The 24692-nt window shown below is 39.0% G+C and overlaps 1 non-coding gene and 1 pseudogene across 1 annotated transcript; both read left to right on the top strand.

Annotated features, from left to right (window-relative positions):
- LOC114009192 (transforming acidic coiled-coil-containing protein 2-like) overlaps positions 1-24692 on the top strand; it is a 98798-nt pseudogene that overhangs the window by 7457 nt on the left and 66649 nt on the right.
- On the top strand, positions 3184-3288 carry LOC114009195 (U6 spliceosomal RNA). The gene has a single exon (XR_003550647.1). It is a non-coding gene; the product is annotated as a U6 spliceosomal RNA (small nuclear RNA).

Raw genomic sequence — 24692 nt, 5'->3', positions numbered from 1 at the left:
ACCACATGTTCATCTCAATAGGTACAGAAAAAACACTTGACAAAATCAACACAACTTTGTGATAAAAATACTCAAAGAACTAGGAATAAAAGGGGTCTTCCTCAACTTGAAAAGATATCTATTTTTAAAAAGAACAACACAGTTAATGTCATACTTAATGGTGAAAGATTGAATATTTCTTCCCTAAGATCAGGAATAAGACAGGACGATGAGAATGTCTACTTACACCACTTCTATTCAGTATTGTACTGGAGGATCTAGCTAAGGCAATTTGGCAAGAAATTGAAATAAAACTATGAAGATTGTAGATGAACAAGTAAAACTATTTCTATCTGCAGGTGAATAATCTGGTATGTAGAAAATCTTAAACCCACTGAAAGACCATTGGAAGTTCTAAATAAATTCAGCAAGGTTGCAGAATACACGATCAAGACTCAAAAAAATCTATTGTATTTCTGTGGTGTAGTACTGAACAAACAAAAATGATGTTAAGGAAACAATTTCATTTATAATAGCAGTTAAAAGAATGGCATGGAGGTTAAGGGACTGGATCCCATATGGCCAGCTGTGCTTTTCAAATATGAGACCTGGAGGTTTAAAAAATCATGCTGGCATGTGTGCATGTATATCCCAAGAGGGGAATGGAGGGAAAGGGATTGCGGCATGGCTATCCCCCACAGGGCATAATTTCTCACTTTCTCTGGTGAGTGCACATGCTCCATAGCAAAAACTTAAAAAAAAAAAAAAAAGGAATAAAATACTTAGGAGTAAATTTAACAAAGAGGTGCAAAACTTTTATACTCTGAAAACTATAAAACACTTACCAAGTAAAAAAAAGCTACAGTAATCAAGACTATGAGGTATTCTCATAAAAATAGACATAAAAATCAGTGAATAAAATTGAGAAGCCAAAAATAATCACTTGCATTTATGTTAAATTGATTTTTAACAAGGGTGTCAAAATGCTTCCGTAAGGAAAAGAACAGTCTCTTCAACAAATAGTGCTAGGTCTTGGATATTTACATGCAAAAATATGAGGTTGGACCTCATGGCACATATGAAAATTAACTCAGAATGGAGTGAATCAAAGACCTAAATATAGGGGCTAAATCTATAAAACTCTTAGCAACAAAGGGGTAAATCTTTGAGACTTTTATTAGGCAATGGTTTCTTGTATATGACACCAAGACGCAAGTAACAAAAGAAAATATAGATTAAACCAGACTTACTAAAAATTAAAAACTTTGGGACCAGTAGTTGGCATAATGGCTATGTTGCTGGACTCCCACGTAGTCGACCGTGGTTCAAGTCCCGGACCCGGTGGCTTAAACTCACGCCGTGCACATGTGCATACGTGCCCAAGATCCCAAGAGAAGAATGGAGGAGAAGGGATTGCGCCATGGCCATCCTCCCTGAGGGGGTGATTTCTCTCTCTCTCTGTCTGTCTGGCGAGCACACGCGCCCTATAGCAAAAACCCCTCAAAAAAAAAAAAAAAAGAAAAAACCCCTCCAAAAAAAAAAAAAAAAAAAAAAAACTTAAAAACTTTATGCTTCAAAGGCACCATCAGGGACCAACAGATGGCATAATGGCTGTGTTGCTGGACTCCCAGATAATCAGCTGCAGTTTGAGTCCCAGACCTGGCAGCTTAAAACTCACGCTGGGCAGGTATACATGTGTGCCCAAAATCCCAAGAGGAGAATAGAGGATAAGGGATTGTGGTATGGCCATTCCCGTTGGGGGATGATTTCTTGCTTTCTGTCTCTGTTTCTCTCTCTCTGTCTCTCCAGTGAGCACAAGTATCTCTTTCTTTAAAAAAAAAAAAAAAAAAAAAAAGACACTGTCAAAAAAGGTTAAAGACAATCCACAGAATGGGAGAAAAAATTGGCAAATCATATATCTTATGAGGGATTAGTATTTAAAATATATAAAAATCTATTATAATTCTATAATTAAGATACAAGCCAATTAAAAAATTGGCAATGGGGACCAGCAGATGGTGTAATGGTTACGTCACTGGACTCCCATGTAGTCAACTGTGGTTTGAGTCCAGACCTGGCAGCTTAAACTCACGCTGGGGACATGTGCATGTGTGCCCAAGATCTCAAGAAGAGAATGGAGGAGAAGGAATTGTGGCATGGCCATCCCCCTAGGGGGTGATTTTTCGCTTTCTATCTCTGTCTCTCTGTGTGTTTCTGGCACCCTATAGCAAAACCCTCTCTCCCCCTCAAAAAAAAATTGGCAATGAACATTTCTCCTAAGAAGATATATAAATGGCCAACAAGCACATGAAAAGATGTTCAACATCATTAGCCATTGGGGAAATACAAATCGAAACCACAATGATATACCCAGCAGGATAGCTAGAATCAAAGACAGATAATAATGTTGGTAAGGATATAGAGAAATTAGAATAGTTACATACAGCTGGTGTAACTGTAAAATAGTGTGTCCACTTTGGAAAAACATTCTGGCAGTTCCTTGGATGGCTAAACAGTGTTACCATATGATCAAACAAGTCCACTGTTAGGTATACACCAAAAGAAATGAAAATGTGTGTCACTCACAGAATTATAAGTGAATGCTTAGGACAGCACTATTCATAATAGCCAAAATAATAGAGACAACTTAAATGTTCCTGTAGGGGAAAAGAGGTATATTACGTTTGCTTCTCTAACTTAAGGGTCATGGCCAACACTCCAATGATAAAAGGCAGGTTAACAAGAGAAAAACTTAGTGAGTTAATTAGGATTTTGTGTGACATGGGAGCCTCCAAAAGTGAAAACCCAAAGATCCTGGGGAAACTATTTTTATGCTTAGATTCAGTGAAGAATGGACATGTGAATGACATGAAATGTGACTGGACAAAAATGGAGTAGGGAGGCTGAGGGAGAAACCCAGTAAAGCCTGTCTTTGGTTCTTCTTGACTTCTCTATGTATCATTCTTTCCTCTCAGGTTTGGGAAGAATCTCTTTGGAATGAGGATTTTCAAGGCAGAAGGGAGAAAGTGATCTTTCTAGGTTTTATGGCTTGCTTTGGGGGAGAGGAGTTCTAAGTTCTATGACCTGCCTTGGGAAAGAGGATTTCTGATTTCTGATTTCTATGACTTGTTTCAAGGGAGAAGAGGTTGGGGAAGAGAGGAGGATGGAAGGGCAGAGAGACTTTGCATCTGAGGTCTTTTCAAAGTGCTTGCTTCGGCAGCACATATACTAAAATTGGAATGATACAGAGAAGATTAGCATGGCCCCTGCACAACAAGTTTTCATTATATGCTCAAGCACCATATTTTGGGGTCTGTCAGTATGAGCCTCAACATCCCTCATACGAATGGAAAAATATGATGTGATATTTACATACAATGGAATATTACTCAGCAATTAAAAAAAAGTACTGTTACATGCTATAAATTGTATGAGCCTTGAAAAACATTACACTATGTGAAAGAAATCAGTCACAAAATACCACATATTATATGATTCCATTTATATGGAAGGTGCAGAATAGGCAAACCCAATAGAGACAAAAATTGGGACTGAGGAATTGGGGGTGACAGCCAAGGAGTATGGGACTTCTTTTAGGGATAATAAAGATATTCTAAAGTTGATTGTTGTGATGAATGCTCAAATCTGTAAATACACTAAAACGCCATTGAATTGTACACTTTAAATGGATGAATTGTATGGTATGTGAATTATATTTCAATAAAGCTGTTAAAAAATAGCTTTGTTTCCAAATTACAAAATCAATACACATTCTTTGTAGAAAACTTATAAAAGATTGAAAATATAAAAGAATAAAATAAAAGTCACTCATAATTCCACAGGTAACAAGAGTTAACATTCTGGTGTATACCAAGGACACATGTTTGCCCTTCTGAAGAAAGGAGCAAATGATTTTACAGTATAAACTATGAAGAGAGTTATTGGCTTCGCCAGTACCCCAAAATATGCATTGAAATGTGACATTGCTTTCAGAAAGCCCCAACACTGTAGAAATGAGTTCATTCTGTGAAATGGCTAGTAAGTCATTTTCACTTTAGCAACTGAAGCTGAAAGGAGATCTCTTGTAGCCTTGGTAAACCAGGATGGCCAGGAAAGCTTGTACAGGAAATGGCATAGAAAAGTTTGGACCCTGGGTATCTAGGAGGCATTATGGAAAGATGAGCCCTTGGGAGAGAGGAAGAAAAACAATGAAAAGATTAAAGTAGAAGGTTATAGGAAGGGGTACATCTTTGAAGACAGGTCTTACATATTTCACTGATTTTGCACAGGGCTAGCCCGGAATCTGACAAGAGGGATGTCAATAATCATGCCTAGTGAACCTTCTCAGCATTAATGTTACCACTAACAATAACCCTTAATCCCTTGGACAGTGTGGCAGAGTATATTTTTCAAATGGAAACATCTAAACAGTTATCCCAACCCACATGCTCTTTCAACAATGTGACTGATACCTCCACTAAAAGATGGGGGTCTACGTGCCTCCCCTTCAAATCTTGGTGTGAATGCCCTAACAGAGAACAGTGGAAGTGATGTGGTGTGACTTCTGAGGCTCAGTCATAAAAGGGTTGTAGCGTCTACCTTGCCTTCCCTCTCAAGACACTTGTCCTGAGAATGTAGCTACCATGTTTTGGGGAACCCTAGGCCACATGAGAAGCCATGTGTGGGAGTTCTGACACAATCATCAGACATATGAGTGAAGAGTAACCAGATGCTTCCAATTTTCAGACTTCAAGTCTTCTAACTAAAGCTGTCAGCATTAAGGAGCAGGAAAAAGACATTTCCGCTGGTCTATCTGAATTCCTGACCCATAGAAACTTTATGAGATAGTAAAGGACTACTATAAATCACTATATTTTGTGATAATTTATTGTTGTTATGCAACAATAAATACTAATACAATTAGTGTTTTCACTTTAAAAATTTTTTTCACAGTCCATGAGTTTATGTAAGCTCCATGAGGAAAATTCTTTACATTTTATGGGGAAAAAAAATTGAAATGCAAAGACATGACCCTGATAGTTTCTGGCTGTTTTTTTTTATTTTTTATTTTTTTTATTCATGATAGAGCATATGAAAGAGAGAGAGAACCTTTCACAGGGTTCAGTCACTCTTTGGTCCCCTCCTTTCCATCCTCCAGCCCACCAGGATCCTGGACAGGCATGCATGTGTCCAGCATGTTTTCAGGCTGATTGAGCTGGGGACTTGAACCACAGTCAGCATGTGGCTTCCAGCTCTACAGTTCAATATCCTACCAACTATGCCACAGAGGCTGGGCCTAGTTGTGTTTTATTGTATATGCACACACCACAATCCCTTCTCCTCTCTTCTCCTCTTGGGATTTTGGGCATGCACGCACACATGCCCAGCGTGAGCTGAAGCTGCGGGACCCAGGACTCAATCTTCAGTCCAGTGACATAATTATAACGCCATCTACTGGTCCAAAGACTCTCACCATCAAAGAATCTGAATCTAATAGATACGTCATCTCATGTTGAGACATTTTGTATTTGATCCTAGAATACCTAAATTTCTATAGATTATAATAATATAGATTTCTGAATTTAACAGAATCCCTAGTGAATCTTTGTGATTGCTTGTTTGCTAGTCAACTACACAAGACATGCTTTTGTTTGTTTGTTTGTTTTGTCTGTTTGTTTTCTGTGATATTTTGCCTGTTGTCATGCCAGGATACTTATGTTATTATAGATAGCTTATGTTTTTTGTTTTTTGTTTTTTGTTTTTGAGAGGTTTTTGCTATAGGGCACATGCGCTCGCCAGACAGGCAGAGAGAGAGCCAGAGAGATAGAAAGTGAGAAATCACCCCCCCTCCCCAGAGGGGATGGCCATGCTGCAATCCCTTCTCCTCCATTCTCCTCTTGGGATCTTGGGCACGCATGCACACGCGCCTGGCATGAGTTTAAGCCACCGGGTTCAGGACGCGAACCGCGGTCGACTACGTGGGAGTCCAGCGACATAGCCATTATGCTAACTGCTGGTCCCTAGATAGCTTATGTTTTATAAGTAAGGGTTTTGGTTTTGAAAAGCACTGAAAAATGATAAGCAAACTTTGACTTGAGATGCAATTAAGACTTTGGGACCAGCAGGTGGTATTATGGTAAGGTGCTGGACTCCCTTATGACTGAACATGGTTTGAGTCCTGAACCTGGCAGCTTGAAAATCACTCTGTGCACATGTGCACGCATGCCCAAAATCCAAGGAGGAGAACGGAGGAGAAGCGATTGTAGTGTGGCAATACCCCTGGGGGTGTTTCTTATGTTCCCTCTCACTATCTCTCTCTGGTAAGCACATAGGGCCTATGACCAAAAAAAAAAAAAAAAATCATGACTTTTATATTTAATATCTAGTATTCATTTTTTTGAAGAAAAATATAGTGGTGTTTTATAGCCAACTTCCAGATTCTTGATCAGAATATGGCTCAATAGGGAACCAGCAGCTAGTGTAATGGCTATGTCGCTGGACTCCCACGTAGTTGACCGCGGTTCGTGTCCCGGACCCGGTGACTTAAAACTCACGCCGGGCGCATGTGCGTGTGTGCCCAAGATCCCGAGAGGAGAATGGAGGAGAAGGGATTGCGGCGTGACCATCCCCCCTGGGGGGTGATTTCTCGCTTTCTGTCTCTATGTCTCTCTCTGTCTGTCTGGCAAAAACCTCTCAAAAAAAAAAGAATATGACTCAATAGAACATTTCTAGATATGTATGCAAGAGGCACATCTTGCCTCTCTCCTCTGGAAAGTAGGTGTAGAGGAAAAAGTAATATTATTATTATTATTATTATTTTACCTTTTTTGCTATTTGGATTTTAATTGGAAGCTTTTAAAATAATAATAAAAACAAAACAAAAACTAAAAGTTAATTTTCAAAAGAATCCTGCTTCTGTAAAATGTTCATTTACCTTCACCTGTATCTATTTCCTGTTTTCTCCAGCCTTTACCTCTATGTCATAGATATAACAAATAAAACCTTATAGCCCTTGGTATTTGCCATAAAAAAAGGAAGAAAGTTCTCCTCTAAAAGCCCCCACCCACATTTCCCAAGGAATTGTGGGGGCCATGAGTATGTGGAGGAAAATGTTTTCATTTTCAATGACTCCTATACTTTGATCTACTATACTCTAGCTCCTTCTAGGCCTTAAAATTCCTTCTGTAGTTCAAAGTGGAGACTTGAATTCATGCTTAGAGTTCTCAATTGACATTACGTAAAGATAAGACTCAAATCAAATTCTGAATCGGAGGTTTCATGATAGTTTTGAATACTAATATGAAGAGGTATCTATATATTATGGGCTAAAATTCTATTTCACCTGTTGAAAAGAGGAAAGAAAACATTCATCTGAGAGAAGTAAGATCTGCAATGTGGAAGTTGGGAATGAGACACTTTGGGTGCATAAGGAAAAGATCCAGGTGTGTAGCCTTCTGCAAAAGTCAACAGACACTTAAAGTGACTATTTGAGGTCCTCTTTTCAAAAAGAATTTTTTTAATTTAATTTTACTTATTATTATTTTAAAATTTTTTCTGTAGGACATGTGCAGTCATGAGAGAGAAAGAGAGAGAACATAAGAAAGCAAACCATTGCTTCAGCAAGTCCTCAGATTGAGGACTTGAGTAGCGGTTGGCTTTGTGGGAATCCAACACCTTAACTACCATACCATCTGTTGGCCCCTGAGGTCCATTTTTTAAAGTTTGTTTATTTATTTCATAAGACACACACACACACTCTCTCTCTCACACACACTTTCTCTCTCTCTCTCAACATGGTTTCACACAGTGATCATCTCCCAGCAGGACAATGTGCCCAGTATACACAGGCTGACCCAGTACCAGTCCTTCATGTTCTGTATGGCTCCAGCACTGCAGAGCACCACACCACTGCTGCTGGGCCCAAGAGCCAGCTTTAAGCTTTTCTTCCCTGCTTTGCAATCCTTTTACAATATCAAGAAAAAATCTTGCCAAAAGATAATGCTTTGTAGATTTTTTAATGGTCATTAATGTACTAAGTGTTCTAGATTCTGTAGGGCTTTTTGTTTGTTAAGCCAAAAATAAGATCTTGAACCATATTGTTTTGGCAGGCTCTAGGATCATTTCTACTGAGTTTGTTCTGGTAAAAGATCCTCTGCTTCCATTGAACCATACTTGATCAACAGCCATGTAAGAGTATTATTGCATTTACTGTTACGATTAAGTGTGGTATTTCTGACAATGCAATGTCCCCTGTATAAAAATGCATATGTAAAATTTCTTTCAGACCAAATCCTCCCAAAATATTTTATTCCCTTGAGAAATTAATACTTCTCCTCATGGACAATGAATCATAATATAATTAGGTTTTCTTTTTTTGCTTTGAGTGTCAGGAAGCTCGGAGTCAGATTCGTCACTCAATTGTAATAATTATTAAGCCAAGTAGCCTTTAGTTATATCTCTGTTGCTGGTCTTGTTTTTCTCTTGTTGGTGTTTTTTCAGACCCTGGTTTTTAAATCAATCAATCTAGCTAGCTAGCTATATTTGTATAGTACTCATTCTTATAAACTGCCTCAAATTATTTGGTTTGAAAAAAAAAAAAGTCCCAGTATATGTAAATAAACAAAATAATGGAACATCCTAAGGAAATCTTTTATTTTTTCTTTTCTGGAGCAAAAGGGGGCCTAAATAATCTAATTCAATTCCCTTATTTTACCAACAAATAAAGGGAAACCCAGTATGGGTGGTCAACCACACTGACTTGTCTGAAACTGTGAGACTTCTAGGGACATGAGACTTTCAGTACTAAAGGCAGGATTACTTAGTTACCTCACTGGGTTAAGAAAAACTCCAGAAGGCACACAGCAGAAAAACAGCAGAAAGGGCACCAGAGCCCAAGTCTCTGACCCTCTCATGTAGTTCCCTTCCCTTACTAAGTGTTGCTTTAGAATGTGGCTATATGAAAGCAAGAATTTATGCATCTAGGAACAATCTGGTGACCATGTCTTAAATCCTAAATTTAAACATTTTCTTTTTTTTTCCTTTTAGTTTTTGATAAAGAGTTAAACTTGGCTCTTTATGTGTGTAAAGTTGTATCCATAGCTAGAAAGTTCTAAGCACTCCCTGAAGGTAAAGTTCCCATCCTCACAGCTTCCTTCACAATGGAGACTGACCCGGAGCTTCTTGGGTTGAGAAAGGACATTTCCTTTAGTCCCACCTCTCCAGGTTTCCTTTCTTATCTCCAGGGCAGAAGCTGAAGGCTCACATGGGAGCAATACAAAATCATGTGATCTCTTATCATTTTTCCAACATAATACTGCCCAGTTCAAGGAAAGAACACTAAAACTATCTTCCTCATTCTTAACTTTTTACTTCCCAGCCAGGTATAAGAACTAAAAATTATCTCCAGCAGTTTTCTGAGCAAAATAGCACCTTTCACAATTTACGGTGGAAGCGAATTCTGGGAAAAGTTTTCCCATCTCAACTTATACCTGAACCAATTTTCTTCCTTCTTTTAAAATTTGCTATGGGCTGTGTGCATACACAGCTTGCTAGTGAGAAATGGGGTAAGGGTGAGCTGAGAAACAGCCTCCAGGAGAGACGGCTGCCCTGCAATCCCTTCTCAATTCTTCTCTTGAGATTTTCAGTATACATGCACATGCATCTGGCATGTTTTTCAAGTCACCAGGTCGGGACTCGAACTGAGCAGTTAACCATGTGGGATGCAGCCACCTTAATCACCACGCCACCAGCTGGCCTTGAATTTCTTTTCCTATTGGTCCCCTACCCAATGATTTAAACTAGTGTGAAGTAAAACTTAGTACATATTAAAATGGAAAGCTGATTATTTTTTCTGACAGTTTAGAGGAAAGAAGAAAAGTCCTAGGTTACTGGGAGAACAAAGATTGTACAGGGTCATTCTGGGTGCAAATCAAGATGATCCTGGCAGGACTGATAAAAGTGACTACACAGAAACTCTTAGTAATGGTGCTCTGGCCTTCATAAGGCCTTGCTGTTTCCCACCCGATGTGGCTAACTATTTGTTTATTCCCAAGTGGAGATTTCATGGAATGTACAGATGTAACCCCCAAAATACTCTTTTAATTTTATCTTATAATGCCCTATGCAGAAGGAGAAAAGAACTTAGTATTTAGCACCATTGTTCAGTAGCCAAAGTATTCACCTCACCCAGCAATCTCCCTCCCTCCTTTATTCCTTCATTCTCTCTCTGCTTTCCTTCCTCTCCTTCCTTTTCTGAGAAGAGTGTTGTAAATTTGGAGAAGTGCATGTTTAGATTTAATTATATAGTTCTCAATCCATGATCCTGTTATTGGTTTTCCTTTTAGAGTACATTTTCTTTTTTAAAAAAATTATTTTAACTTTATTTATTTATTTGTCCATTTTAATTTGACCAGAGAGAGACAAAGGGAGGAGAGAGGGGAGAGAGAGAGAGAGAGAGAAAGCCACCAGGTCCAGGACTCAAACCACGGTTGGCCATATGGGAGCCCAGCACCCTTAACCACCACGCCATCTGCTGGCCCCTTAGAGTACATTTTCTGATGGCTGGACATGATCATTCTTTCTAGTGATATCTACCTTTCAGTTTCAAAACAAATTTGAGAGAATCATTGAATGTTTTGTTAGTGATGATTATTGTGGAGTGTCCATATTAAGATTCTTTGCAAGAATCTTGGTGGGGCTCATGAGTGTTCTAATCTCTTCAGTACCTCTTGCCACACTTTATTTAATACCTACACTGTGCCATGCTTGGTACCATGAAAGTTCTATCTTTAAGAACTTGCAATATGGTGGAGAGAAACAAAAATGGCAGCAAAGAAGAATGAAATAAGTTCCAAACAGAGGCATAAGCAACATGGTTTTTTTTTGTTTCTTTTTCATTCGTCCATTTGTCACCAGTGTTAGATATTTATAATGCATTGGGTTGTATGCTAAATACTAGAAATACCAAGTCAAGAAGACCAGATGGTATCTGCCCTTGTAGAGCTTATAGCAGAGAAGAAGACAAGACACTACTGAACAGGAAGTTACAAGTCCTGGGAGGGCCAGGAAGGAGCTGATAACGACATGTTATTTATTATTATGGTATGCGTGTATTTGTGCACACGTGCACATGTATCCCTGCAGTTACAGAAAGTTCCCCTTTGGGGAGTAGACTAACCTGGAAATTCATTTTCTCTTCAGTCTTGGGCTACCATTCTCTTTGTGTGTTCATACTTGACTGTAAACATGCTGTGGATTAAAGGGCTCCAAAACTCCTTTGCCCTACAATGTCTTCCCACAGGAGCCAGCCCTGATGTCTGAAATCTTGTCATTGGGCTCAGTCATTTGGCTTGAGATGCTGAGACTCCAGAGGAAACTAATGTACTAAAATGTAAGCATGATCCCTCTGGGAAAAGCAACATATTTCGCCCATGTGCATACATGGTATCAAATAATTTATCAGGTCTCCTACTTATTGTCTTGGAAGGTGAAACATAGGGTATGTATATTTTACTGAGCTTCCCAGCAAAAATATTTGGACCTTGTAGGAGTACAGGAAAAATACGGGCAAAAAAGGAGGTCCATAATATAGAGGTAGGAGACTGAAAAGGAGACCTTATTCATGAAATACAAATAACCCTATGTTTGTCTCCCCTCCTTTACTGAGTAGTTTACCATTATATGTGTGGGGGGGAAAGGTTGACATTGGTAGACCCTTTGTGGGCATAAAGTCCTCAGTATGGATCTTGCAAATATAGAGTGAAGGACTCAAGACTGACAGAGAATATAGAGTCCACACCCTTCAGCCTTCATAACCAGAGGCTCCGTTAATTGGCTGTCAGTTTCCATTTTTCATGTCCTTACTTACAGTGCCCAGTGTTTCTATCTGGGAGCCACCTCTTGCCATTGAAGCACTTGTGCTTTAGAGAAACCTCCTCCCTTGTTAACTCAAGGAGTTGGTCTTAAGAAACTTTCATATATCAAGTTTTCTGACCATAACTGGCTCACGGGTGGGCATGTGACCCAAGTGGTCTAATCAGGGCAAATTTTCAGAACTTTATTGGGCATTCTCTCACTTACTAGCTGAGAATAAAGGGGCAAGAAACCTAGATTAAGATGAAGCTGTGGGGCCAGCAGGTGGCATGGTGGTTGGGACACTAGACTCTCACATGGCCCACCATGGTTAGGGTCTCAAAACTGATGGTTTGCTTTCTCACTTTCCTTTTCTCTCTCTCTGTATCTCTCTGGTCAAATTAAAAGATAATAATAGCAACAAATGGAATTTAATAGATAAATAATTTTTTTATTAAAGTAATGAAGCTATTATATGAGCACATGACAAAGCTTCCTTCAGGGGCAATCAAAACTATAGCCAACAATACAGGGAAGTGGAAGGGAACTGGGTTCTAGAAGATGAGACTGAGTCTCTGGATCAAGGAATCCTGAAGCCTGCCCCTATAGTTGTCTGGTCAGTCATGTGGAGTATTAAATATCCTAATAAGTGTGGTTTAAAGGTCACCATCATAAGCATTACCTGGGAGTCTGCTAGACATGCACAAATCTCAGGTCCCATCCTATTAGGTTGTTGGGAAAGTCATGATGCGTTTTCCCACCAACCCAATAGATTGACTGGGTTGGAATCTGCATTTAATAGTATCCCCAGGTAATTAAAGTGTACTTTAAAGTTTAAGAAGCACTGCCCAATATAATTCAATCCCATTGACTTGGGTTTTCTGAAACTCTCCATTTTACAAATCCTAATTGTCATGGGCTCCCTCCACTGGTGACTCCAGACTTTTCTGGTTCTGTGGTCTTGATGAACTGACTTTCCCTCTCTTGCTGCTTCCTTCTCATTGTCCATTTAGAAGGCTATTTGAAGATAGCTTGTTTTCTCTGCTGACCTCTTAGTCTATTTCTTAGACATTCAACAGATATGCAAGTTGGACCAATTCCAAATGGTTTTTAGGGCAGCAAGAGGGAGTTTTGTACCAACTAGCAAAAGACAACTTTACTATTTGTTTATTACATGGGTCAGAAGGTTAGCTCTTAGCACACCAGCCCAACTCTTTGCAAGGAGTTTCCTACTCAGGCCACCAGAGGTGTAGAGTTTCTGAAATACTTGGGAGACACAGATTCACTGGTTAGTTACATTGTTATGTCTGAGCTTTAGAGGAAGCTTTTTAAGTAGAGGGGTATGAAAGGATCCCACTCTCCTTCATTTGGGGGATGAGAATCCCATCTGCAAGTTTACTGCTAAGGGCAGCACCTGACAGATGGCACATGCTTAATAAATGTCATATCTTTGGTGCCCTCTTTCATATAGACACAGCAATGGTGCCTATTTCAAGATGGAACGGCCTGATTATTTGACCATCAGCTAATGCTTTTCCTGAGACAGAGGTGGTAAATGATGTGCAGCACCCTATATGTCAAATTTAAGGAAGCAGTTGCGATTTTAGCACCAGATTCTGCTCAGCATTAAGGTTTTCCTGGAAAGGGTCTTCGCCTGTGTCTCAGAGACCTACTTCCCTCTCCGGCCCTGCAACAAAGTGACTGTGTGGCCTTGGACAGTCACCCTACCTTCCTGACCCTCACTCTCCTTCACTGTCAAAAGGAGAACTACACAGGATGACTGCTCTAGTCTCTTCCAATGTTCTAGAAAACCATGACTCTGCTTTGGTCTGCTTCGAAAGCATTTCTCTCAATAGCCCTTTTTTACAAATGATTTGGGTAAGAGAACTCCATATAATAGAAGGGAAAGTGGAACATAAAGGTTGTACCCTGAGGTCTGACCTTCGTAGGTTTGAAACAGAGTCCAAGAGAAGTTTGGCTCTCTCCATACCAGCGTAGGACCTAGGGCTTATCATGTGCTTACATTTGTCTCCGGTGATTGTGTGGGACTAGAAACAAGTCCACAGAAGAGATTAGCAATATGGGCAATATATTTATCCTATTGCATGAAACCTTATTTTAAAATAAAAAGTCTTGATCAGACTTTGGTTTTCTTGGGTTATGGCAGGTGGATTCCACATGGCCAACTGCATGGTTGGAGTTCAGGACCCTGCAGCTTGAGAAACAGGCTGTGTGTGTGCACATATGTGCTCCAAATCCCAAAATGGAGGAGGAGGAGAAAATAGAGGAGAAAAGAGAGAGCCTGGCCATTTCTCATGGAGGGTTTTTTCTCCCTTTCCCTCTCTCTGTCTCTCTCCAGTAAGCACATGTGCCCATTGGCAAACTTTTAAAAAAGAGAGAGAATGTAGTTTTCTTGCCTTAAAAGGATTTTGTTGACTTAATAAAGATAGTTTGCTGAAAGGTTTACAGGAGGACAACCAGCCACCTCCCCAGTCTTTAAGATGCTGCTTCAATTGAATAGCATTTATTTCAATCCTGTATTTGTGTAATAAAACCGGTTAGCAGACTAGCCAGTGTGTTTGCTCTGGGGGGCTATTTACAAGGTTATAATGGAAGGGAGAGCACCTGGTAACAACACAAAAGCAGACTTCATTTCCCTTTCTAATTACAACTGTAAAATAACTTCCAAAACCCCAAATTGGTATTGAGGACTAGATAAGGCAATTCTCAGTCTTTGCCTCAGTGAGTGACAGTCTCATTTCTGCTTAATTGAGCAGCAGTCCATTTCTTTTTGTAGCCAAGGTAGTTGTTTGGGCTTGTTTGTCACTTGGGTGAGCTGGTTATGATGGTGGGCGTGCAGAGGCCCCATCTCGGCCCTCCTGGTGCTCATCTGGGGATTCTGCTGACCCTCATGCAGACAGGCATGGCAAACAGTGCTCCTAGTGAGCACTACTGTAACTGGTAATTTATTACGGAAGGCAGAAAATAATCACAGAGGGCAACTGCATTACACAGGATCTGCTCTAACAGCAGTCAATTACAAACAGCAAGAATTCCATAAATGCTCTCTTTAGGCTGATACAAACAGATTGAATTTTTTTTCATTTGCTGAAAAAATCTCAGTATTGAATTTAATCAATATTAACATACGACATGGCTAGATTAGACAATTGTTGGCTTTCACACAGACTATAAAATGCTGTCAATTACTCTCCCACATTCTCTCTCTCATTAAAAAAAATAACTATCACTCCAGAAATAAGTGATTGTAGGTTAGGGACAGCAGCTGTTTGATTTTGTTTTAATTAAAAATTCTGTCATATTGCCATTTAAAAAATCAAACACAGAGTTAACCATATGTAGAGAACTATTTAAGTTGAAACAAAAGCTGTATGTATATGTTTCTTAAATAAAATCCAATGCCCTGTTATTACTTTTTATTACTTCTCTCCTTGACTCACAGCTCCGCCACATCCTTAGCCTTGCTGTACCCCAGTTTCTTCATCTGTGAAGTGAAAATAATAGCTCCTATCTCATAAGGTAGTTGTGAGAATCAGATAAGATACACGTGAATATATACATTCCAGCTCATGGGATGTGCCTGGAATGTAGTAAGCCTTCGCTTAAGAGTGGGGTCTTCAAAAAGTTCATGGAAAATGTGTATTACTGAAATAAAATTATGCATGGATTTCAAATTTCTTGCACCAGAATGAACTTGTACTTTAATTCAACTTTTCCATGGATTTTTTCAATTCCCCTTGTGTGTTTGCTATAATTATTATTGCACATATTCTACTTATTAAAAACTCTTCATTGCACTAATTGTCATGTGATACCCAGGAGGATAAAGACATTTTTCATTTTTCCTAATTTGGTTTAGCACCTAATGGAAACTTTAAACTATAGACTGCTTCTCTGAAGAGTGTAACTGGAGAAACAGGAAGAGAGAGAGACCACCGACTTCTACTAGAAGCAGGAAGGAAAGGGGTATTTGAAAACAGGTTTGGGATTGACCACCTTTATTAGTGGAGACCTTAGTTTTGACCAGAGCAGGTACACATCATCCTATTAAACCCTCAAGCAAGTACGCACCATCCTCTTAAACAGATGGAAGGGAAAAAGGATTAGAGAAAGTAAACCTGTTGGATATAGATGAGAAGAGGAAAGCTCAAAGAGCCTGTGCAGAATAGTCTTGGTCTGACTAGGAGTGGTTCTCAGCTCTAGATACACACCTGAATAACCCAGGCCTCTCTCCAGCCCATTAGGACCCACTGAGACCCAGGCATCAGTATTTTTCAGGCTCCCTGGAGGTGCTTCCAGTGTGCAGTCGGGGTTGAGAACCACTACACTGAAGAGAAAGTAAAGGAGGGTCAAGGGAATCATAAGTGAGAAAGTTTTAAATTGCTATGCTGTAACAAATTTCCCAGGGAATAAAGAAAAGATGAGTAAGTGCTGAGGTGTAATGATGGACTATCTGAAATGAAATGGAATCACTTTGTGGAAGACCTCATTGTAATTGTTTTTTTTTTTTTTTTTTTTTTGGCAGCCTCAGTTGAGGTTCCTTTGGTTTGTGAAAGGGAAGAACACACCCTGATTAGCATAGGAGATAGGAAGGATTTATTGGGAAAATATGGAGGTATTTGAAGAGAAGCCAAAGAGAAGTGAAGAACTGCAAGGCAGTCCTAGGGGGCCACAGCATCATGGGATCCTCTTTCAAAGTCCTGCCTTTAGCAAGGCTCAAGTCAAGGCTTCCATTCAAAATTTCAAATTCCTAGAAGAAATAGTGACATGCTTAAATTGGGTCAGTTATTCCCTCTTAGGCAGGCAGCTACAGCCATGGCACGAAGGTTCAAAAGACTTGGCAGATCATCTCTGTGTACTGGAAAGAGTCCAAGAACAGGGATCACAATGCGCCTTGATGGACACACCGAGAAGGGTTCCTCTTTCTCTAATAACATTAGACATCCTGGCAGTGAGAGCAGAGAAGACTGACCCTAGGGGTCTCCATGGCTGTACATTATGAAAGCAGCCATGACTGAGAGACTGCCATCGATCTGAAGCTAAGGGGAGCTGTACAGCAGGAAATGAAGTGTGAGAATAAGGAGCAGGGATTGAAACGTCTGCAAACACCTGCGTGGTGCTAGGAGTCAGCTACTGTTCTAAGTGCTGTACATTCATTATTGAATTTATTTACTCCTCACAACAACCTAATGAAATAGTAGTATAAGGAAGCCCAGTTTTCAGACGAGGAAACTGAAGCATACCTTAGGCGACTTGCCAATGGTCACTCAAGCCTAGACAGTCAGGCTCCAGAGTCTGTCCCTATGTGTTCTGGATCACTATGCTAATCTGAAAAGACAGGAGGTCCCAGTGATGCCTAATGAGAGTGGGGTACAGAAAAAGTAAAGGATAATAAGAATATAAGGGCTATTCAAAAAGTTCATGGAAATGTATATTATGAAAAATCTATGCATGGATTTCAACTTTTCCACAGCAAAATGAGCGCATACTTTAATTCCATTTTCTCCATGGACTTTTTGAAGTACCCTTGTAGTTGAGGAACTGTATCTGAATTTAAAGGTTGGAGGGAGAACAGTTCTAAGAGATAAGAACTCATATTGTTGGGTGGCTAAGGTGAGTGTTAAGAAAGAGAACATGAAAAGTTTTATTAAATACATCACCATGAAATGACTGTTTTTATAACCAACTGGTATCATATTGTTTGGAGGTGCACTGAAATACCACTGGTGAACTCTCTTTAGTGGCTTGATCTTTCAGTCTCCATAAGACTGTAAACTCCTTGTGGGCAGAGAACACTCTAGTTAGTGCTCTGAAAATGTCCTTTTCTGGATCTAAGGCGAGAGTTTATTTCTCTTCATTTCTATTCATTAGTGTGGGGTATTTAGCCTAATGTAAGAGAAATTTACTAATCAAGAAATTCTTTCTTCTTCAGCCCTTATGTTCCATTAAAGCTATCTAACGGCTCCTGCAGTGACTCGCCGTTGAGACTGATTTAATTACGCAGTGTGACAGACCATTTGAAAGTGGTTAGTTGCTGAGGAAGCACATTTGTGATGTGGAGAAAAAAGTCTTTTCGTTTTTCATTTTGCTAAGTTTCACATCCTTTATCAACACTTTTTAGTGAGAAAGAACTTAAATTTTAAATGATTACTCTGCAGATTCATGAAATATCTTGACTAGATGTGACAATGAGAATGTGCTCAACTGTTTCCAGTGGTGGAAAAGAAAGAGACCCTGACTCAATTACTGGTGCAAGGTATATAAATGACTCACCTCCTACCAGCACCCAGAATGTATATTACATCTCTTCTACACCTCAGCAGAACCGTAAGGAAATCCTGACTTGCTCAGGTCACCTGTGTTGGAAGGTGTGTGCTCTGGGCCTCAAACACCTTTTACAATAACAAGACCAGAGCTAAGTCTATACATGGTAAGGGAATCAGGTTGAAGCAGTTCGTTGACAGAGCTATCTTTCCAGTTGCCACATGACAATCAGAAGTGCTAGAATCCTTTGTTTCTGAAAGTACTTAGACCAACAATATCAGCATCACTTGGAAACTTGTTAGAAATGCAGAATCTGGGGGACCAAGAGATAGTGTAATGGTTACATTGCTGGACACCCATGTAGTCAACTGCAGTTCAAGTCCTGGACATAGCAGCTTAAAACTCACACCAGGTGTGTGTGTGCATACCAAGAAGAGAATGAAGTAGAAGAGATTGTGATGTGACCATCCCCCTGGGGGATGATTTCTCCTTTTATCTCTCTCTGTGTCTCTCTGCCTCTCTGGCAAGCACATGCTCCCTGTAGCAAAAATCTCCCTCTCAAAAAAACAAACAACAACAAAAAAAACAAGAACAAAAAACAAAAACAAAAACAAAGGAAGAAATGCAGAATCTCAAGGCCTTCACCTGGGTCTACTGAAGCAAATCTGCATTTTAAGAAGATTTCCAGGGGATTCATAGCACTTTAAAGTCTGAGAAGCACTGGCGTAATAGACTGATCTGTCAAGAGTTGTTCAAGGCAGGTTCTATGTCTGTTTGTCCATGTATCTCCCACGTTGAGTATAGTTGGTGAGAGCTTAGTTACTATTGGTTGTGCTGAATTGAGTGGTTCCTATGCAAAGGCACGTGTTTATGAAAGTATTAGGGCTTTCAAAGAATGCACAGTGACCGGAGTATGTAAGCGGACAAGGAAGGCTCCTTCATCACTGCTTCATATTTATTGAGTGCCTGCCATGTGGTAAGTATTCCTGCAGGCACCAGGGGCATGGTGACAACTAAGATAGAGCAGTACCTGCCCTCATGATGCTTGACTTCTTGGTACACAACAAATGAGCAGTGAAAGTCTTTTCAGACTTACAGTGAGTAGGGTCTTTTGGTTATTAGATGCCAAAGTTTAACCACTTTTCGCTATAAATTAAGATAGTACATTATTTTTACCTGCTCATCTTTTCTTCCTCCTTCTCTATCTTCCTCTCCCTCTCCAGCTATAAGAGTAAACAAAGCATGCTTTTCATTCCTTACTTTTTCCCACATTTTATTGATTCAATAAAGATCTTAATTAATTTAAAGACTTTTAATAGCAAGCACAGCTGACTTATGAATGCACATCTGACTTTAGGTGTAAACCTCAATGAGTAAAGTGAACATACTTTAAAGTAGCACCTCGCTGGGGCTATATAGCTTACTGCAGTCATTAAATAGGTATTCATAGATATTTTTAAATGTTATTTTAAAATAAAAAATTTGGTTTTAATAGATCAAAATTAAAAATGTTAAGAGAGGGACCAGCAGTTAGTGTAATGGCTATGTTGCTGGACTCCCATGTAGTTGACCACGGTTTGAGTCCCGGACCCGGTCACTTAAACTCATGCCGGGTGCATGTGTGTGCATGCCCAAGATCCCAAGAGGAGAATGGAGGAGAAGGGACTGCAGCGTGGTCATTCCCCCAGGGGGTGATTTCTTGCTTTCTGTCTCTCTGTCTCTCTCTGTCTTTCTGGCACATAAGAAAAACCCCCAAAAAAAAAAAAAAAAGTTAGGAGAAATATTTGCTTAAAACTTACAGCCAGGAAAAAGGTTAGGATTTAGTTCAAATAGTAGGTATCAACTGTTCAAGAGAAGACAAAAATTCTTAAATATGGAAATCAAAGCATCAAAGAAAATCAGTGATGTTTTATTCTAAAGAAAAAAAATATTTCACTAGTTCAGACTCACATAATTAATATCTCTTCTATTGAATATGCAGTGTTACTGTGGTCGGATCTTTCTATTTAAACTCTGGAAGTTGACATTCAACTCTGGACTTGTCCCTATCATTAGGCTGGCCACTCTCTTGGTTGTTTCTTGTACTCTCATTTTCTATGTGGCCAACTTTAGTTTTCCTGGTATAGCACTCCCTTTAGCACTTCTTAGAGAGCTGGTCTGGTGTTGGTATATTCTTTCAGGTTTTGTTTATCTGAGAATGTTTTTGTCTTTTTTTCCCATATAAAAGGTAATCTTGCTGGGTACAGTATTCTCGGTTGAAATTCTTTTTCACTTAACACTTTGAATATTTTTTTCCCAGTCTTTCTTTGTTTCTGATGAGAGGTCCGACATTAGCCTTATGGGATATCCTTTGAAAGTAACTTGATGTTTCTCTCTTGCCAATTTTAGCATCTTGTCTCTGAATGTGGTTTCAGTCAATCTGGCTATGATGTGCCTTGGGGAAAGTCTTCTTGGGCTGATTCTATGTGGGGTCTTTTGTATTTCTTGGGTCTAAATATTTGAATGCCTCTCTAGGTTTGGAACATTTTCTTCCAGGATTTCATGGAATAGATTATCAATGAATGCCCTTATTAGTTTCTTCACCTTCTGAGATACCAATGAACAGGATGTTTGATCGTTTAATAGTATCTAGTATTGCTTGTATGTTATTCTCACTTTTTCGGGGTTATTTTCTCAGTCTTTTTGGTGAATTTCTCTAGGTCAGAGGTTCTTCTACATCTGAGATTTGATCTTCTGCATGATCTAATCTGCTTTTGTTATTTTCAATGCAGCTTTTGATTTCCTACATTACAGCCTCCGTCTCTAACAATTCTGTTTGATTCTTTTTTATGATGTGTATCTCCTCTTTCAGACGGTGCAAGAACTTCCTCACCTCCTGGGACTTGGTGTCTCTTTTCTCTTACATCTTCTGGAGTTTATTGTCTCTATTCTCTTGCATCTCTGTTAGCTTGTCTCTATGAATATTTTAAGTTCTTTATCTGACATTTCTGTGCATTCCCTTATATTCTTTGTGGAGGAAGAGGAGTTATTCTTTTCCATTAGAGCAGAGATATTTCCTTGGTTTCTCGTATTTCTTGTGTCTCTGCAGTGGTTTCTGGTCATCTGATGGATTATATGATTTTTTTCCTGGCTCCTGGCTAAACTGGGGAGCAGGAGGGACTTTGGTGGTCACAATCCCTGAATGGGGCCCCTCAGAACTCAAATATAGGTGGCTGCTGATTGGCTTATCCTGGCTCCTGGCTAGACTGGAGAGCAGGAGGGTGAAGTCTGGGGAGAGGGTCTTCAGTGGTCGCAATCCCCTCCTTTTCAGTCCTTATTAACAGCAATGCTATATTTCACTTGCATTAAATCAGGAGTTTATAATGGCTCTTTTATACTGCTAATATTTCTCAGTTTTCTGACTCTATTAAGATTCTCTGCATATTCCAGTTTTGTATCTTCCAGAATATACACAGATAATCACAATCAACTATCCCATCTCAGGATATTTCTTCCAAATCAGTTGGATGTCTGATGATGACTAGTTAGGACAACTTTTTAGAAAAAAAAATCCTTTCCCTCTTTTCACATGATCTTTCATATTTTGAGACTCTGAAACTTGACTCTTGAGTTGAACCAATACATTTTTCATGTTGAAAGTAGGTCACTTTTTCACTTATCAAGTGTTTCTCGATTGTCTACCATGTGCTAGGTCCTGTGGCTATAATAAAGAAGGGATCAACTCTATAAAAACAGGAATGTAGTCAAAACTAACCTTGATGTCTTTAGTTTAAGGTAAGGTCAGAGGGCTAGGTATTATGAGATTTATTTTTAGAGCAATGTATCATCATTTAAAAAATATTTTCTTGCAATCAGTGGAATACTATATAATCCTTAAATGTCAAATGTTAAATAATAAACATTAATGTTTATTGCATGCAATGATGATCCTCATATGTAAGTTTCTAAGGATAAAGATAGCATGTACCAGGCCAGCCAGTGTCATGGTAGTTAAGGTGGCTGGATCCCATATGGCCAACCCTGCGGCTCAAGTCTCAGACCTAGCAGCTTGAAAAACATGCTAGGCACATGTGTGTGTGTGTTCAAAATCCTAAAAAGAGAGATAGGAGAGACGGACTTGCAGCATGACCATTCCCCATGGGGTGTGCTTTTTTCCTTCTCTCTCTCTCTCTCTGTCTCTCTCCAGAGAGCACATGCATCATCTAGCAAAATTTTTAAAATGTAGCATTATAGCATGATCCTGTTTTTGTTTGAAAAAACATTAAAAATATCAGAGGGAAACATCAAAATGTTAACTGTGTTTATCATTTTGCACGATGGTATAATAGAGGATTATTTTCAATTTTGTACTTTTCCAGAGCTTTTGAATTTTCCCTAATGAACATGTTTACTTCTGTTACTATAAAATTTTTTTTTTAATTTTTAATATGCCTCCCTTCTTCCTTCTCACTGGAATCTCTGAGACCTCTGTGAGACAAATCATGGTAAAAACATCTTGAAGTTTAAAGAATTTCTGAGTTCTAAGTATTGGTTCAGAAGTGGAATCCGATGTTAGACTAACTGAAGGATGGCTCTTTCACCTACAACTCTGATCTCAGCCTTGGTTCTGACCTGAGAAAAAAGAGAATTTGGGAGTTAGACAGAGGCACAGCAGTGATGCAATGCTCAGTAAGGCTGACTCACATGAAAGGTTTGTAGGTTCATGCCCGCAGAGCTCCCTAAACACAGCGGGTGTGCACATGCCCATGATCCAAGAACCTGGGTGTGACTGAAGGTAGGTCACAGGGTAGGGACCCTATTGAGGGTGCCTAACTCTATGGCTTTCTATTCCTTTCTCCATCTCTCTTGCTCATGAAAGAAATAAATCAATAAAGCTTTTTGGGAAAAAAAAAAAAGAATATTAATTGTTATCCTAGGAGACATTTGTCTCCAGAGTCTTTTGCAGAAACTTCTTATGTTTGGGAAATTCCATGCATGGAGTTCCCAACTCCCCATGGTGGCCATCAGAACTCAGTTTCCCAGCCCCACTTGTAACTCCAGCCGTGAACTCTGAGTGAGTGCTCTTCACTCACGGGAAATAACCTCAGGAGACTTTGATTTGGAAGGGGGCTCTAAACGAACATATAGAATCCATTTTTCACAAAGATGCTGGAGGAGAAATCTAGCTTTGGGGAACTATATTTTCTGCTTAACCTGGCTGGCCAGAAGGGTTTCTGCTATATGCAACTTAAAACCCTACATAGGTCTCTGTTCACATGGTTTTGATTAATTTATGTCAGTAATCTCAAAGTTCTTGATTTTAGAATCCCTTTATTTGCTTACAAATTATTAAGGATTCCAAATAATTTTTGTTTATGTAGGTTACATTTATTAACATTTACTATATTATACCTTAACATTAAAAAATAAGTATTTATCTATTTCTTGCTTTAAAAATAATAAGGTCTCTGTTCACATGGTTTTGATTAATTTATGTCAGTAATCTCAAAGTTCTTGATTTTAGAATCCCTTTATTTGCTTACAAATTATTAAGGATTCCAAATAATTTTTGTTTATGTAGGTTACATTTATTAACATTTACTATATTATACCTTAACATTAAAAAATAAGTATTTATCTATTTCTTGCTTTAAAAATAATAATAAATCTATCTATAGGTTATGTGTACTCACTGGAGAAAAAGAGAAAGTGAGAGAGCATCCCCTAAGGGGATGGCTACATACAATCCCTTCTCCATTCTCCTCTTGGGATTTTGGACACAAATGCACATGCATCCAGCATGTTTCTCAGGCTGTCAGGTCCAGGACACGAACTGTGCCATCAGCCATGTAGGATCCAGCCACCTTAACCACCATACCACCTGGCTGGCCTGAGAAGATAGATTTTTGCAAGTCTCTTTGGTGTGTGGATAAATGGAAGTTGGCTGATTTTCCTATCCTCTTCTACATTTAATCTGTTCTGGTGTGTTGTTTTGGTTAATGTATATAAAACAATCTGGTCTTGCACAGATGTAAATATTTTTAAAGATAACTATAGATATTCTATATAAAAACTTCAAAGTATCCCTTTCTTAAATATTAGCCATGATGTGGAATCTGAAATGGTTATCAACAAACTTTTTATACTCCGTTACATTAAAATGTGTTGGTATTACATTAACTTTGATCAGATCATTTAACCACATGTAATCTTGAAACATTATACATTGGTTATTTGGAAAATATACACTCAATATACATATATACACACACATATATATACATATATACATACATATATATGTATTTATGTGTGTGTATATATATATATATATAGTGTGTGCATATAATCATATCCATTTCTATTATCTCCAATCTCATCATTCACACCCTGCTTTTCCTCAAGACAACTGTCACACTTTTCCATGAAGAAGTGCACACACAGACAAAATGCCATGTGAGGACCTAAGAAGGTGGCCATCTGCAAACTGGAAGAAATGCTTCACCAGAAACCAACCCTTCTAATACCTTGATTTTGGACTTCCAGCCTTCAATACTGTGAGAAAATAAATCACCATTTTTTTTTTGTTTTTTAAAATG

The sequence above is a fragment of the Tupaia chinensis genome, unplaced genomic scaffold (assembly GCF_000334495.1).
Source record: "Tupaia chinensis unplaced genomic scaffold, TupChi_1.0 Scaffold000479_1, whole genome shotgun sequence".
NCBI classification, from domain to species: Eukaryota; Metazoa; Chordata; class Mammalia; order Scandentia; family Tupaiidae; genus Tupaia; species Tupaia belangeri.
Note: the sequence above shows the minus strand (reverse complement) of the source record. Positions and strands in the feature narration are given on the sequence as shown.